This window comes from Canis lupus, chromosome 17 (assembly GCF_003254725.2).
Source record: "Canis lupus dingo isolate Sandy chromosome 17, ASM325472v2, whole genome shotgun sequence".
Classification (NCBI taxonomy): Eukaryota; Metazoa; Chordata; class Mammalia; order Carnivora; family Canidae; genus Canis; species Canis lupus.
This window is the reverse complement of record NC_064259.1, coordinates 58,883,774-58,897,288: the sequence shown is the minus strand read 5'-3', so window position 1 is coordinate 58,897,288 and position 13,515 is coordinate 58,883,774. Positions and strand designations below refer to the sequence as shown.

The following is a 13,515-nucleotide window of genomic DNA, read 5'->3' as shown; positions in this document are numbered from 1 at the left end:
GACAGCACCGATGCAGATAATTCCAGAAAGCTCTTGAAAACTTTCCCCTTCCCTTTGGAGAATTTTCCACCTGCTCCCTTCCCCCTCCCACCCCAGGAAAGGATTCTTCAGCTTTGGCTGGGCCAGGACCCTCTAAGATCCCTGTAGGGTAGAGAGAGCCAGGAGGGCAGGAGCCAAGGGGGCAGCTGCACTTCCCTGAAGGGTCTCTCCCCGGGGTGGGAAGGTTCTAGAGCTCAGGCTGACCCTAGACCCACTGCCCACCAGAAGGAGCCCAGAGGGCAGGCAGTGCTGGGGGCATGGCCACCTAATCCTGTTCCTACAAGCACAGGGCACGCCTGGCCTGCACTATCCGGTAAGAAGCAAATAACACTCCACCTGCCTGAAGCTTCTCTGCAGCCTGCAGGCAAGAGATGTCTGGTTCCTGAAGGGACAAGCGGGGTCTCCTCCAGAGGACAAAGCGCTCCCCTGGCCTCTGAAGAAAGGTCATGCTGGTTTGGAGGGACATTGCCCAAGGGAGGGAGCAAGAGCAGCCTAACCAATTGTCTTGAGATGTCTGCCAGGTGCCTTCAAATGATGTCCAGTCTGTAAATATGAGGATGGAGGGAGAAAGTAAATGCGGGAAAATGTTCACTGGTGCACTTAGGGGAGGGATACAGTATATTACCACTCCTGCAACTTGTTCTGTATGTTTCAAAGTTTGCTTGTTGGCCTTAGAGGAGTGACAGAGTGTAGTCCCAAAGGGACCCCTGCTTTGGCACCAGCAGATGAAAACCCAGAAAATAAAGGTTAGATTTCCCAGTCAGAGAGAGCAACAGCAGGGTGGGGAGGTGTCCCATGGGCCCAGGGCTGAATCCAGCTGCCAATGGCTTCCAGCCCTACCCCCTGCTCCTCACCTCTCCCAGCCTCAGCCACACCTGGGGCTCTGAGGCCTGACCACGAGGGCACTGGCCTGTGCTGCATTCTGGTCTAGCTTAGCCCTGTGTGTGGCAGAGCCAGGGCCATGCTCTCTTTCTGAGCCTCCGTTTCCTTAGGAGTAAGGGGCGGCCTTGGCTCTCAGCAGGCAAGGAGCAGAGTCCCTCTACTTCATGACCTCGAACTAGTCCAAGGGCCCTCCTGAGGACGGTACCTGAAAGGCTCCTTTGGCGTCCCCGTGGGCTCATTAGGTGGAGCCCAAAACTCTTAATCTATGCATCTTTGCCTTGAGTCCCAGGTGCTGTTGGTTTTCTTTAGTTCTGACAGGCAAATCTACCTTTCAGTAATGGTGGGGTGTGTGTGTGGGGGGGGGCGGTTGGGGGGAAAGCCAAGGTTGCTGCCCAAGGTTGCTGCACAGGGAAGAACGTGTTGGCTTTCATAGCCATAGCACCCGTCAGCCTGTAGAGGAGACTTAGGGCCAGAGGAGCAGATCAGGGGTCTTCTGGATGTAAAAGTAACCTGAAGTCCAGGTTGCCCTGTGTGCTCTTCTTGGCCTGATCTCCAGCGTGAGGGGGAGCAGACCAAGGAGGCCAGTCAGGTTGTTAAGTGCTGGCGCGTCTGAGTCTTTCAGGCAGCAGCAGAACCCCATCCAGCCTCAGGCGTGAGGTTTGTTTTGTTTGTTTATTTCTGAATGGCAAAGGGAGCTGCGCAAGCAGGCCCAGGCCCCATTGGCCGAGCCCATGGTCCTTTGCGTGTTTGGAGCAAGAATAGAACTTGGGGTAAGAAAGAGGGCTGTTTCCGCCCGGTTTCGAACCGGGGACCTTTCGCGTGTGAGGCGAACGTGATAACCACTACACTACGGAAACCAGGCCGCCGGCGGCGCCCTCTGCCAGGACCCTGAAAAGCCTGGTGCTGCCACTACTGTTCTGCCCACCAGTTTCTTTGCCGAGTGCAAAGGCCCCTGGGAGCACCCGCGAGCCTGCAGGCCGGGGGACCGCAGCCCCGAGCGGCCCGGCTGGGGTTCCGCGTCTCCACCATCCCGGGCGCCCAAGACTCTGGGGGCCTCGGCAGTCCGGCTTCGGGATCCGCATCCAACGCAGGGTTTCCAGATCCGATTGGAGGGACCCCAGTGCTGGGACCCCCTTCCGGGAGAAGGGGGGGCGGGTCAGCTGCGTCCGAGCCCCAGGCGCCCCCGCCGCCCCCTTGGGGTCACCCGCCCTCCGGGGCGGTCGCCGGGGCGGTCCCCGCGGGGCGGTCAGCGCTCGGGGCTGGGAATCCTCCCAGGAGCCCGGGGACCGGCTCCCCCCGCCCCCGCGGGCCCCGCGGCCCCGGCCCTGAGCGCCTCTTCCCAGCCCTTCGCTGTGCGCTCCTCCGCGGTCCCCTCGGCCCAGGCGGTCCTTCCCATTCCTGCCGCTGTCACTTTTTCTACTGGACTAAGTCCATATTTTATTTTTCTAAATTTTATTTAAATTCAATTTGCCAACATAGAATACCACACCCAGTGCCCATCCCATCACATGCTTTCCTTAATGCTGGTCACCACCAGTCACGACATCCCCTCACCCTTCTGCAACCCTTTGTGTGTTTCCCTGAGTTAATAGTCTTTTATGGTTTGTCTTCCTCTAATTTTACCCCATTTAATTTCCCCCTCCTCCCTTATGGTCCCTTTCACTATTTCTTATACGCCACGTAGGAGTGAAACCATATTATGATTGTCTTTCTCCAATTGTAAATCCAATATTTTAATCACACTTTCGTCTTTTAGCAGGTTCGTAGCAGAAGGTGATGTCCTTAGGTCATTTGTCTGTTTGAAGATGTCCAACATAGGCCAAACCATGTATTGTGGCCTGTATTAAATATACTTGAAGATCAGGCTGTCAGGTGGAATACAGACCACAGAGATTTCAGAATTTGCCTGAAGGTGGAGGACCCAGGGACAGCCCATGCAGATTTCATGATCATAGGATTTCTCCCTCAGTGGTCTTGGGATTCTTTTTTTCTGGGCAGTTTTATTTCAACTTTTGCAAAACCCCAAATTTTTTATTTGCCTTTTTAGTTTTCCTGCTCAACAGGTCTTGGAGTGTGAATTTTAGCAAAGAAGTAAGGATAGTTTTCAGAGAAAGGTAATGTCTGGTATGTTTTCAGGTTTGCCTCTGTTAAAGAGCAAAAATGCAACTTAATAATTTGAAGATCTAATGACTTTATTAGATACCAGGCCAAGATCGTTGGCCTTTTTCAACTATGGCTCAAACTGGAGATGGGGACAGGAATGGACCATATCATTCTCATCAGCAACTGTGGGTAGGAGGGGAGGGCATTTTCAGACCAGGCCGACTTAGATCAGGAAATTTCATGACATGTTCCCCCTTTCTTTCCCTTCTTGATCTCTGTGTTTCCCTACCCAGTCAGAGGAGAAGATCTATCATTTTTCCGTTTTGTCAGACACTTTTGAGGTCCCTCCTGGACAGAACAAAGGGAGCAGCTGCCTTCCCTCTACAGTTGTGTGAAGGTTTGCAGTCACTGGAGAAACCACAAACACTCTGAGCGCACGTGCACCTCTCAGGATCCTGCCATTATCTACCAAAGTGCCGCCTGTAGCTCCCCTGAAGGCTGAACTGGAAGGTGTTGGATTCCTGACTCCTCTAGGGGAGAAGCGGTACAAAGAGTGGACAGACCAGTAAGAGGCTGAAGTTGAGGGCAGAGCCAAAGAAAAAGTGCAAAGACAAGCCAACCCCAGGGATGATATAACAAAAGGCAAGCTCTAGAAGGGAAAGGCAAACTGATACTCCACATATTCCTTCCCCTCCCACCCTCGGTAGGATATGTGTGACATCCTCCTGCCCAAGAACAAAGAAATAAAAAAACACATGGTCAACTGATAAAAGATCACAGCCATGCAGGACATGAAATTCCATCAATTTGTCACTGTCTTACTGATTTACAAGAAAAACACCATCTTAATAATAGCCAGATCTCCAGGAACCCATTAGGTTCAATTTCCTGGAGCCCTAACATCACCTTCCCCTCCACACAGGATTGAAAAATAAACAAACGAAGGAACAACAACAACAACAACAAAAAAACCCTGCATAATCAGTCACCTCTCACAGTTAAAATGTGACTTTTTCTGCCCATGAGTCCTAATCCTGTGCTGTAATAAAACCACCTTTTTGCACTGAAAATGTCTCAAGAATTCTTTCTTGACTGTTCACTATCAGACCCAAACATTGAATCACATTTACCCAACCATTCTGAGACTAAGCTTCTGGAACCTAAGACTTTGAGAGAGACAAGGATAACTTATTTTAATTGACCTCTCCATGTTTATCAAGAGAGTTTGCTCTAATTCGGAGATCAAGAACAAGGAGGATAGCATAGACCAATATCCATAGTTGACTGACAGGAAAACATGAATTCTGACATGATGTGGAGGTTGAGCAAAACATTGGAGTCAGAACTCTTAAGTGTTTTTGCTCAGAGCATTGGAAAGATGGGAACAAAGGATTCCAATGGAGATGGAAACACGGTCCGTTACAAATGTTCTAGAGGAAACACCAGGAGTTCTGTTCAAGACCTTGCTTGAAAATCTCCATACACCCTGTCCGCATTCCTGCTCCGTCTGAATCCTCCTTTTGTCAATCCTCAGTGCTCGCCCCCTCCTCACTCTGGGTGCCTTTCTTCCCGCCGCCTCCTCCCTGCAACCTGCTCTCCTCCTTGTTGCAAGGAAAAGGTGAGTTTCCAGGTCAGTGCTGTGCTGTAGCTGAGAGGTGCAAATTCCCTCTGTGACTTGGGCACCTGGCCGCCTAGGAAGCGTTCTACTTGGGGGACAGGATACCTGGGGTTTCGCCTGTGGGCTTGCCTTTTAGAGAAAATTTGGAAGGTAGGGTCTTTTAGATTATCCCTGGAGGAGCAGGCGAGACAAGGAAAGATAGGGGGAGGAAACCAGCTAGAGTACTATTCCAATGTTGCTATCATGAGAGGGCAGGAGAGACCTAGACGTCAATTCCCCAGTGGTCTAGTGGTCAGAATTCAGTGCTTTCATAGCTTCAGTCCAGCTCGATTTCCAGCTAGGGGATGTGCTTGCTTGTTCAGCCTCAGCACGCAGGAGCCATCTCCTTTGTGTACAGAGGAGTTTGATGGTGTACCATAATGGGGCAGATGCAGAAGGGTCTGGTCTCCTTGCAATTTGTGAAGCCCTAAAACTGATGAAGAAAGAAAAGTGGTGATGCTCTGCTTGAGTCCACTGCTGGTGACTCTTTGGAGGGGTCAATCCCTTTACTTGTGTCCCTATTTATCTTCTTCCACACAACTTGGTTTTTGTCATATCTCCTTTTCACACTCGGGGCAGTGACTTTAGAGATCTATTAAGCAGCTTGTGCCAAACGTAGACAACCATGCAGAGATTCAAGCCCAATTTGCTAAGCTGCTATTACTGAGAGAATGAGTTAAGCTTCTGGTAATGATTGCTTACTTTTTTCAGAGTACTCATACAGATAACAACTAAAACTAGGGAAACATGTTTCTAAAATATTATTTCAAGGTGCTAGGGAGATGAACAAAGCCAGCAGACACAAGGTAGAACCGCATATGGTGAGTTTTCCACTTTGCAGTTTTGGCTGAGAGCACACGTTGGTCTGCCCTATTTGGGTCAGCTAAATCCCAGTACACAACCAAACTGTCTTATTGGATTAAAGGAACAGAGGACAATGTTTAGGCAAGCATAACAGTTGAGAAACCAAGAGGTGGAGAGGAATCTCAAAAAGGAAAAAGCCACTGAAGGGAAGTTCTAAATTGTGTGTAAACTTCTGCCCAAGTTTCTGGCTGACTCCTGCATAATACATGTTGGGCAACCTCCAAGTGGTTCTGCAAAAGCTAAAGTGACAACTGAGATTTCACCTGTCATCCACTGCGAGGCAGAGAATTTGCAATTTGTTATCAACTAAGCCTGTTTTTATAAAAATCCAATGCTTTTGTAATACACAGCAATCCAGAGTCTGTATGTGTACCATTCGCAGTATCCACAATACAACCCAAAATATTCTGGTATATTACTCTGATATTACTCTACCCATACTCAAGATAAGACAATCATGGAAGACTGACCTAGACTTCATCCAAATGTTGAAAGTAAGAGGTAAGAAATACTAAGCCAGAATTATAAATATTTTGAGATTGTAAAGGAAAATATAACCATAATAAATAAAAAGTTAGAAAAAAGTATCAGGAAATAGAAATAGTAAATAAAGGACCAAATGTAAATGTTGACATTGGAAAGAGTTCTCAAAAAACAATCACTGGATGGATTTAACTGCATAATAGAAATGGCAAAAATTCAGTGAATTTCAAGGGAGAGAAACAGAAATCATCCTACCTGAAGCACAAAGAAAAATAATTGAAAAAAAGAAAATAAACAGAACCTTAGCAACCTGTAGGGCAATATCAAAAGTTCTAACATATGTAGAGTTCAAGAAGAGGAAAAAGAATAAAGCAGGGGGAAATTTTGACATCTTAATTTGTTGAGAAATATATATTTAGTACACAAAGAGCCTTTCATTGTTGGCTACAGCCTACAAAAGTCTGTCCCGTTTCAGGAGAGGGTAACAACCTGCGAACAACTGCAGCTCTTCCGCGGAGCGAGGACCTCACCCACCGCTCCTGTGCCTCCCTTCCTCGCCCCACGGCCTCCAGGCATCTCCTCCACACGCCCCCAGAGCAGTTCACAAGCACAGAGAACCGGACCCGCTGAGCAGAGCAGCCCATTTCCACTTCCAGGGGATGCCCAGAGGCTGTGCCTGTCGCTCACCGTCCGCAGAGCGGCTCAGGCGCGGCGACCGCGAGAGCGCGGGGTCGGCCCGACCAGGGCGAGGTTCCTGTCTGCGCTTGACCGGGTCAGTTCGCACAAGCGCTTTGGTCGCTTTTCAGGCACACAGCCCGCGTGTGAGATGCAGGCAGGACCAGAGCGGGGGTCCTCCGACGGAACGCAGGGCGCGCACAGGTCAGAGGGTCCCCTGTGGCGAGCGGGGGGCTGGGTGCTCAGCACTGAGTCTGAGAAGCCACCAGGGGACCCCCACCACCTCCCCTTCTTCCCCGGAGCCTCTTCTGCAGCCGTCTTTTGCAACACGCCGAGGACTCAGGGCTAAACAGAATTCCCGCGTGAAGGGAGACGTGGCCAAAACTCCTGACCCAGAATCTAGCCCAAGCCGTGGCGGGGAAAAGCGCCGAGTCCCCGCCACGACGTCACCAGGGCACCGCATGTTACTTGGTTTTCTCGCCCCCTCCGTCCCCTCCGTAGACCTACGCGCCAGAAGCTCCGACCACTCACCGATCCTGGGGTCCTGGGGGCCGCCGCCCTTCCTTCCGGGGAAGATCCAGAGGACTGTCCCTTGCCTTCTTCCCCCAAAACCAAGCCCTCGGGCCACGCACTGAGCGTTCAGAGAAAGCAAAGGCGCGCCCGAGCCCCGCCAGGTCCACACGTCCGGCCGCACCTCCGGGCTGCCGCGGAGACGCACCTTTGGGAGGCGGCCGCGGGCGGACACGAGGAGCCGCGAGGGCGCGGGAGGGGAGGCGCCGGCGTGAGAACCCGGGGGGGGGGGGGCGCCTCGCCCGGAGGACCCCGAGGGACGCGGCCGCCGAGCCGCGCGGACGGAGACCGCCTCAAGGAAGGCCGGGCGGCCCAGCTGGACCCCGGGTCTCCGCCACAACCTGCGGCCCCTGCGGTTCTTCCGCTTTAGCTAATGCCAACTCTGCCTCCCCATGATGGGCCCAGGCCAAAGTCTTCTCTCTGACACCAGTTTTCCTCAGACTCTATATCCAGTAAGTCAGTAATTAGTATAGTCTGGTAAATACAGTGTGGACATTGATCTACACCACGGGGTCTCAGCATCGCACCACCCATACTGATGTGGTAACTCTTCGTTCTGCAGGGATTTCTGTGCATCATGCTATTTGAATGCACCTTAGGCTGGGGCTTCCCAGGCCTCTGCTTACTAAGTGCCAGTAGAGGCCAAACACACTCTCAAGTGATAATCAAAGTTTCCAGACCTTAAGCAATGTCCTAATGGGGAAGGGGAATGGGGATAGGGGTAGGCAAGCTTGTCCTCTGTTGAGAAACACTGATGGGCGCTACGACTCCTGTCCAGTCACTGAATTTGGGCTAACGACTCTCTTATAAATGTGGGAAAGCCATCCAATGCATGGCCCTTACCTTATTCAGAGGTTGAGATTTGAGACTTTGGTCTCCGAATCCTCCAGTTGTGCTACCATTGCTCCTTTTCTTTGGTTTTATCCTAAAATTAGCCCCATTCAAGCCTGTCCTGGAAGGCCAGGGCAGTAAAGTTCAGTAAAGTTGTTCTTGACCTTTTTGAAACCTCACACCTTATTCAGTTTAGCCTGCAGAGAAGATTTAGCGATAGTATTTTCTTTACCAGAAACCCAGGGAGCAAGTGAACAGTACCCTCAGGGCAACCTGGGCTGAATTGTAGTCTCTACAGCCTGCACTGCTATCCAGATCCTTTGTCCCACCAGCAGGGGTTCTGTCATGGGTCACTTCTGGTCATTGAAAAACAACCAGATTGGGAGAGACGCCTAGAAGTCAGCTACCTACCCTGGACATGTCCATGAGGGACCCCAAACGAGTGCTGACCAGAAAGAAAAGCAGTGAATCCCTCCTATTATTAGCTAAGACTTCGTTCAAAGAGAAGGGAAGAAATCCTATGAGTTTTCAGGATCTAAAGTTACCAAAAGTCAACCTCATCAGGATCCCTGTTGGCTCATGGCTGGTGCAAATGAGTTGAGTCTCTTTGCCAAAGTAAAGCAAACAGGCATTGGCCAGACTATAGTGAGTGGACAATCTCCAATCTTGCCCTGAACTTCCTTCGCCAGTATTTCTGTGGATTCCAAGGCTGCAACTGAGTATTTTTCATCTGCCCTTGTTCAAAGAAGAAAGGAAGTGTTGGCTAGCTCAGAGGAGCATGGGACTCCTGATCTCTGGGTTATGAATTCAAGCCTCATGTTATGTGTAAAGATTATTTAAACTTCTCAAAAAATAAGGAATCAGGTATGAAGGGAATAGGAAAACTGCTACATTAGGGAAAGCTATCTTTGAGACAGTCACTACCTCTCTCCTTAATTTTAATTGCACTTTCCCAGGTAGATCTCCAGTGTGAGCCCATTTTACCCTCAGTGCACAGCTGACAGGGCCATGTATGTGGTTATGAGATTCACAGATGAATATCTTAAGTATAACTTTTTAAAAATACACATTCCAGGGGTGCCTGGTTAGCTCAGTCAGTAGATCGTGCCACTCTTGATCTCAGGGTCGTGAGCTCAAGCTCACATTGGGCATAGAGCTTACTTTAAAAAAAAATAAAGTAAAAATAAACATTCCAAAGAACATATAATACATCAAGCTCAACTTTGCCACATTTACAAAGATGGAAAAGAATTATATATTAGCAAATAAACAATGTCATAAAAGGGACTTTAAATGTCGGTTTTTCTAAGTAGGCTCCACACCTGATGTGGGACTTGAACTCACAACCCTAAAATCAGGAGTTACACACTCTACCAGGTGAGCCAGCCAGGCACCCTGAATGTCTGTTGTTTCCACTGAAGTTTTTTTCCCCTAGTTATGTTCATCCAATCTCTTCCCTTTCTCAAACTGACATTTACTGCCAAATCCTAATATTAGTATTCTGTTTCCAGACTATTCTTCCCCTTCTGTATCTTTGCCTCTCTCTCATCTTCTTTCATAATCTTCAGTTTGCAACATAGATCTTATAATCTGGTTAGCAAATTAGGGATCCTATATCGGACTCTATTTTCTGGGGCACCTAGGTGGCTCGGTTGGGCATCTGCCTTCAGCTTGGGTCATGATCTTGGAGTCTCTGCTTATTGGGGAGTCTGCTTCTCCCTGTGCTCCTCACCCAGCTGATGCTCCCAATAAATAAATTTTTTTAAAAGGCTCTATTTTCCTAGAAAGAAAAATTATAAATAACACAAGGCTTTATAAGGTTTTATTTCACAGTTAGAAATAAGTAAAGGAAACACACCTAAGATCAAAGACTAGAAAAGTGATCTAAATTTTTTTTGTTCAGGAAAAATCCAGATTCTGCTGAGTGTCACAGCAGACATTTTGCCTGTTCCTCAGCCTGCAGATAATAGATCTACTTTTCCTAGAGAATACAACAGAGAATCTTTGACCACAGGGGTCAACCAATACATAAGTAAGCATGTGTCCTACAATGAAATGAGATGAAAATGACAGCACATCTTAATCTGTTACATAGAGTTTTACATTTTTCAAAATTGAGCTGTTGAAAAAGAAGGCCAGAAGTAGAGGACTTGCACTACCTGATTTAAGACTTTTTGGGGTGCCTGGGTGGCTCAGTCCATTGAGCATCCAACTCTCAGTTTCCACTCAGGTCATACCTCAGGATTATGGGATGGAACCCCCCAGACCTGCCCTGCAGCAGTAGGCTCCATGCTCAGTGGGGAGTCTGCTTGAGGTTCCTTTCCTCTCTCTCTCTTCTTCCCCCCACCCTCTCCCTCTCTAGAACAAATCTTTTTTTTATTTATTTTTATTTTTTTAAACATTTTTTTTATTTATTTATGATAGTCATACAGAGAGAGAGAGAGAGAGAGGCAGAGACACAACAGGCAGAGGGAGAAGCAGGCTCCATGCACCGGGAGCCTGATGTGGGATTCGATCCCGGGTCTCCAGGATTGCGCCCTGGGCCAAAGGCAGGCGCCAAACCGCTGCGCCACCCAGGGATCCCCACAAATCTTTTTTTTAAAAAGACTACTTATTATAAGCTATGACAGGCAAGGCAATGTGCTAGTGGCAGCAGGATACATACACTAATAGGCCGAATTGAGAGCCCTGAAATTGACATCTATTTGGTCAACTGGTTTTCAGTAAAATGCAGTTCAATGAGGGAAGGAAATAGGTCCAATAAATGGTGCTGGAAGTAATAGTATCCCTATTGATGGGGAATGGAGATAAACCCATGTAGACCTATGGCTAGAGGAGTTTGGATTTTATTTAAAATGCACTAAGCTCATCCTCATTTCTCCTAAAAAGTCCCCACTATTTTAAATATCTCAACCAGAAAAATAGCTATGATGGCACTATTGCATCAATGGAAACTATAGACAGGTCTCCTTGAGAGGAAGCATTTTGGAGTAGTCTCTGCACATGCTCAGACATGAGGCATGTCCAAGTTTCCCAAATGCTTGGCTCTGGAAGTGCTTACTGTGGGTTTTCCTTCCCTTCTGACCACATCTGCTGGTGAGTCAGCAGTAAATCTCTGCAGGCAAAACATGGTCACAGTCAGTGCTGGGATTAAAAGCAAACCAAAAGACTAGTCACAGATGCCAGACCTAGTTTTGGATTGGAGCTGAGGCTACTGCTGCCACAACACAGAGTTTGCTGTGCAGATGCTGCATTTCCTTTAGTATTTTCAATGTAAAAGTATTCACAATATTTTGTTGCTTTGTTCTTGAACAGCTTGCTTGTTGACAGGATGCAACAGGAAACACAAATACCAACATTTTTGAAAAATGTTGATCAGAAGGTAGGATACTGAACAAGATAACTAGCCTGTCCTCTTCAAAAATGTAATGCCATCAGAAACAACAAAAACAAAGATATCAGAACAGAGTTCCAGGTAATAAGGACTGAAGTGTAAGTTGATTAGAGTCAGGTAGGGGGGCCCCTGGGTGGCTCAGTGGTTGAGTGTCTGCCTTCAGCTCAGATCAAGATCCCGGGGTCCTGGGATCCTGGGATTGTGTCCCACATCAGGCTCCCTGCAGTGAACCTGCTTCTCCCTCTGTCTGTGTTTCTGCCTATCTGTGTCTCTCCTGAATAAATAAATAAAATCTTTTAAAAAAATATAAAAATAAATAAAAATTAAAAATAACAATTAGAGCCTGGGAAAATATCAGTACCATAACATACACTCCTTTTTTTTTTTCTAAGATTTTATTTATTTATTCATGAGAGACACACACAGAGAGAGAGGCAGAGACACAGGCAGAGGGAGAAGCAAGCTCCATGCAGGGAGCCTGACGTGGGATTCAATCCAGGGTCTCCAGAATCACGCCCTGGGCTGAAGGCAGGCACTAAACCACTAAGCCACCCAGGGATCCCCCATAATATACACTTTTTTTTTCATAACATATACTCTTAATCCTTAATCTCTCTCATATATGTATGATACAGCCACAGATATTAAATGCATCTATATCTATATACATATATATAGATAAGACATTTTCTAAACAATGGAAAAAGTTATAAATGCAGCATATATTAGATATAGTTCTTAAATGTGATAATTGAATTGTATTAATTGTATAATTGTATGGTTATACAGAATAATGACCTTAATATCAGGAAATATATTCTGAAGTATTAGTGGTGAAGTGGCCTTGCATTTACCAAACCAATGGGAATGCAGGTTTGGGTCTATGTAGACAGAGAAAAGGAACAAGCAAACATTGTTGAATTCAGATGAACAGAATAGAGTGATAATTGTATTCTTCCAATTTTTCTATAGGTTTGAAATGTTTCAAAGTAAATTATTTTGAGGGAAATTGATTGTAAAATATGGGAGACTGAATGGCTGAGTCCTGAACTAAAAATGTCCCTCTATGGGTCTCCCCCTTGCTGGAGGGTATGACAGTTCTCAGTATTACCTTCCAGTACAAGAAAATGTAAGTCACTAGTTTGCTGTGACTAGTGACTCATCTAAAGAATCCTTTCCTGGGATCCCTGGGTGGCGCAGCGGTTTGGCGCCTGCCTTTGGCCCAGGGCGCGATCCTGGAGACCCGGGATCGAATCCCACGTCGGGCTCCCGGTGCATGGACCCTGCTTCTCCCTCTGCCTATGTCTCTGCCTCTCTCTCTCTCTCTGTGACTATCATAAATAAAAAAAAATAGAATTATAAAAAATAAATAAAATAAAGAATCCTTTCCTGCCATCCAGGATTTGTCTTAATCAGCTTTACAGCCTGGAAATCTGGTAATTTTGAGGCTACTTTATATGTTTCATAGCTCCAGAATAAGATGTCTGGCTTTTATATTTAATTGCAAAAGACTAATCAATGGATACTTATTTTCAGAAATAAACTAACTGCAGAAAAAAAAAAATCCAAATGAGAGTGATCTGAAACCTGCCAGTTCCTATAGATATACTACTTCTCCCTGTGTATTCTAGAGACCTCTGGGATGTAACTTTTGCTAGACCTGTTCAGGAAGTACAAGAGTGAACAAAAACTCTCAGGATTCTATCATTATTTCTTTGGGTCCTCCACAGGTAGACATGTATAAGACTGCTGCTCTGCTTACAGATGCCTGTGAAGGCAGAATTTTTGCCTGACTTATCTCAGTTCCCACGGTGTGAGACACAATGTAGTTTTGGTATCTGATACCAGGTGCTCAATAACATTTAATTTTGGAATGAAGTGATGCACCCAGACTTGGTTGCTGTCACTCTGGGATATAAATACAGTGGACATATTGTTTGAGTTTCCTGCTGTTAGCTGGAGAACAAAAACTTTGTAATTTTGATTTGTCAAAAAAAAAAAAAAACAGGCAACAGAA

General features: G+C 47.0%; 1 non-coding gene across 1 annotated transcript; it reads right to left on the bottom strand.

Annotated features, from left to right (window-relative positions):
• Window positions 1–1,705: 1,705 nt before the first annotated feature.
• Window positions 1,706–1,778, bottom strand: TRNAV-CAC (transfer RNA valine (anticodon CAC)). The gene has a single exon. It is a non-coding gene; the product is annotated as a tRNA-Val (tRNA).
• Window positions 1,779–13,515: the final 11,737 nt, after the last annotated feature.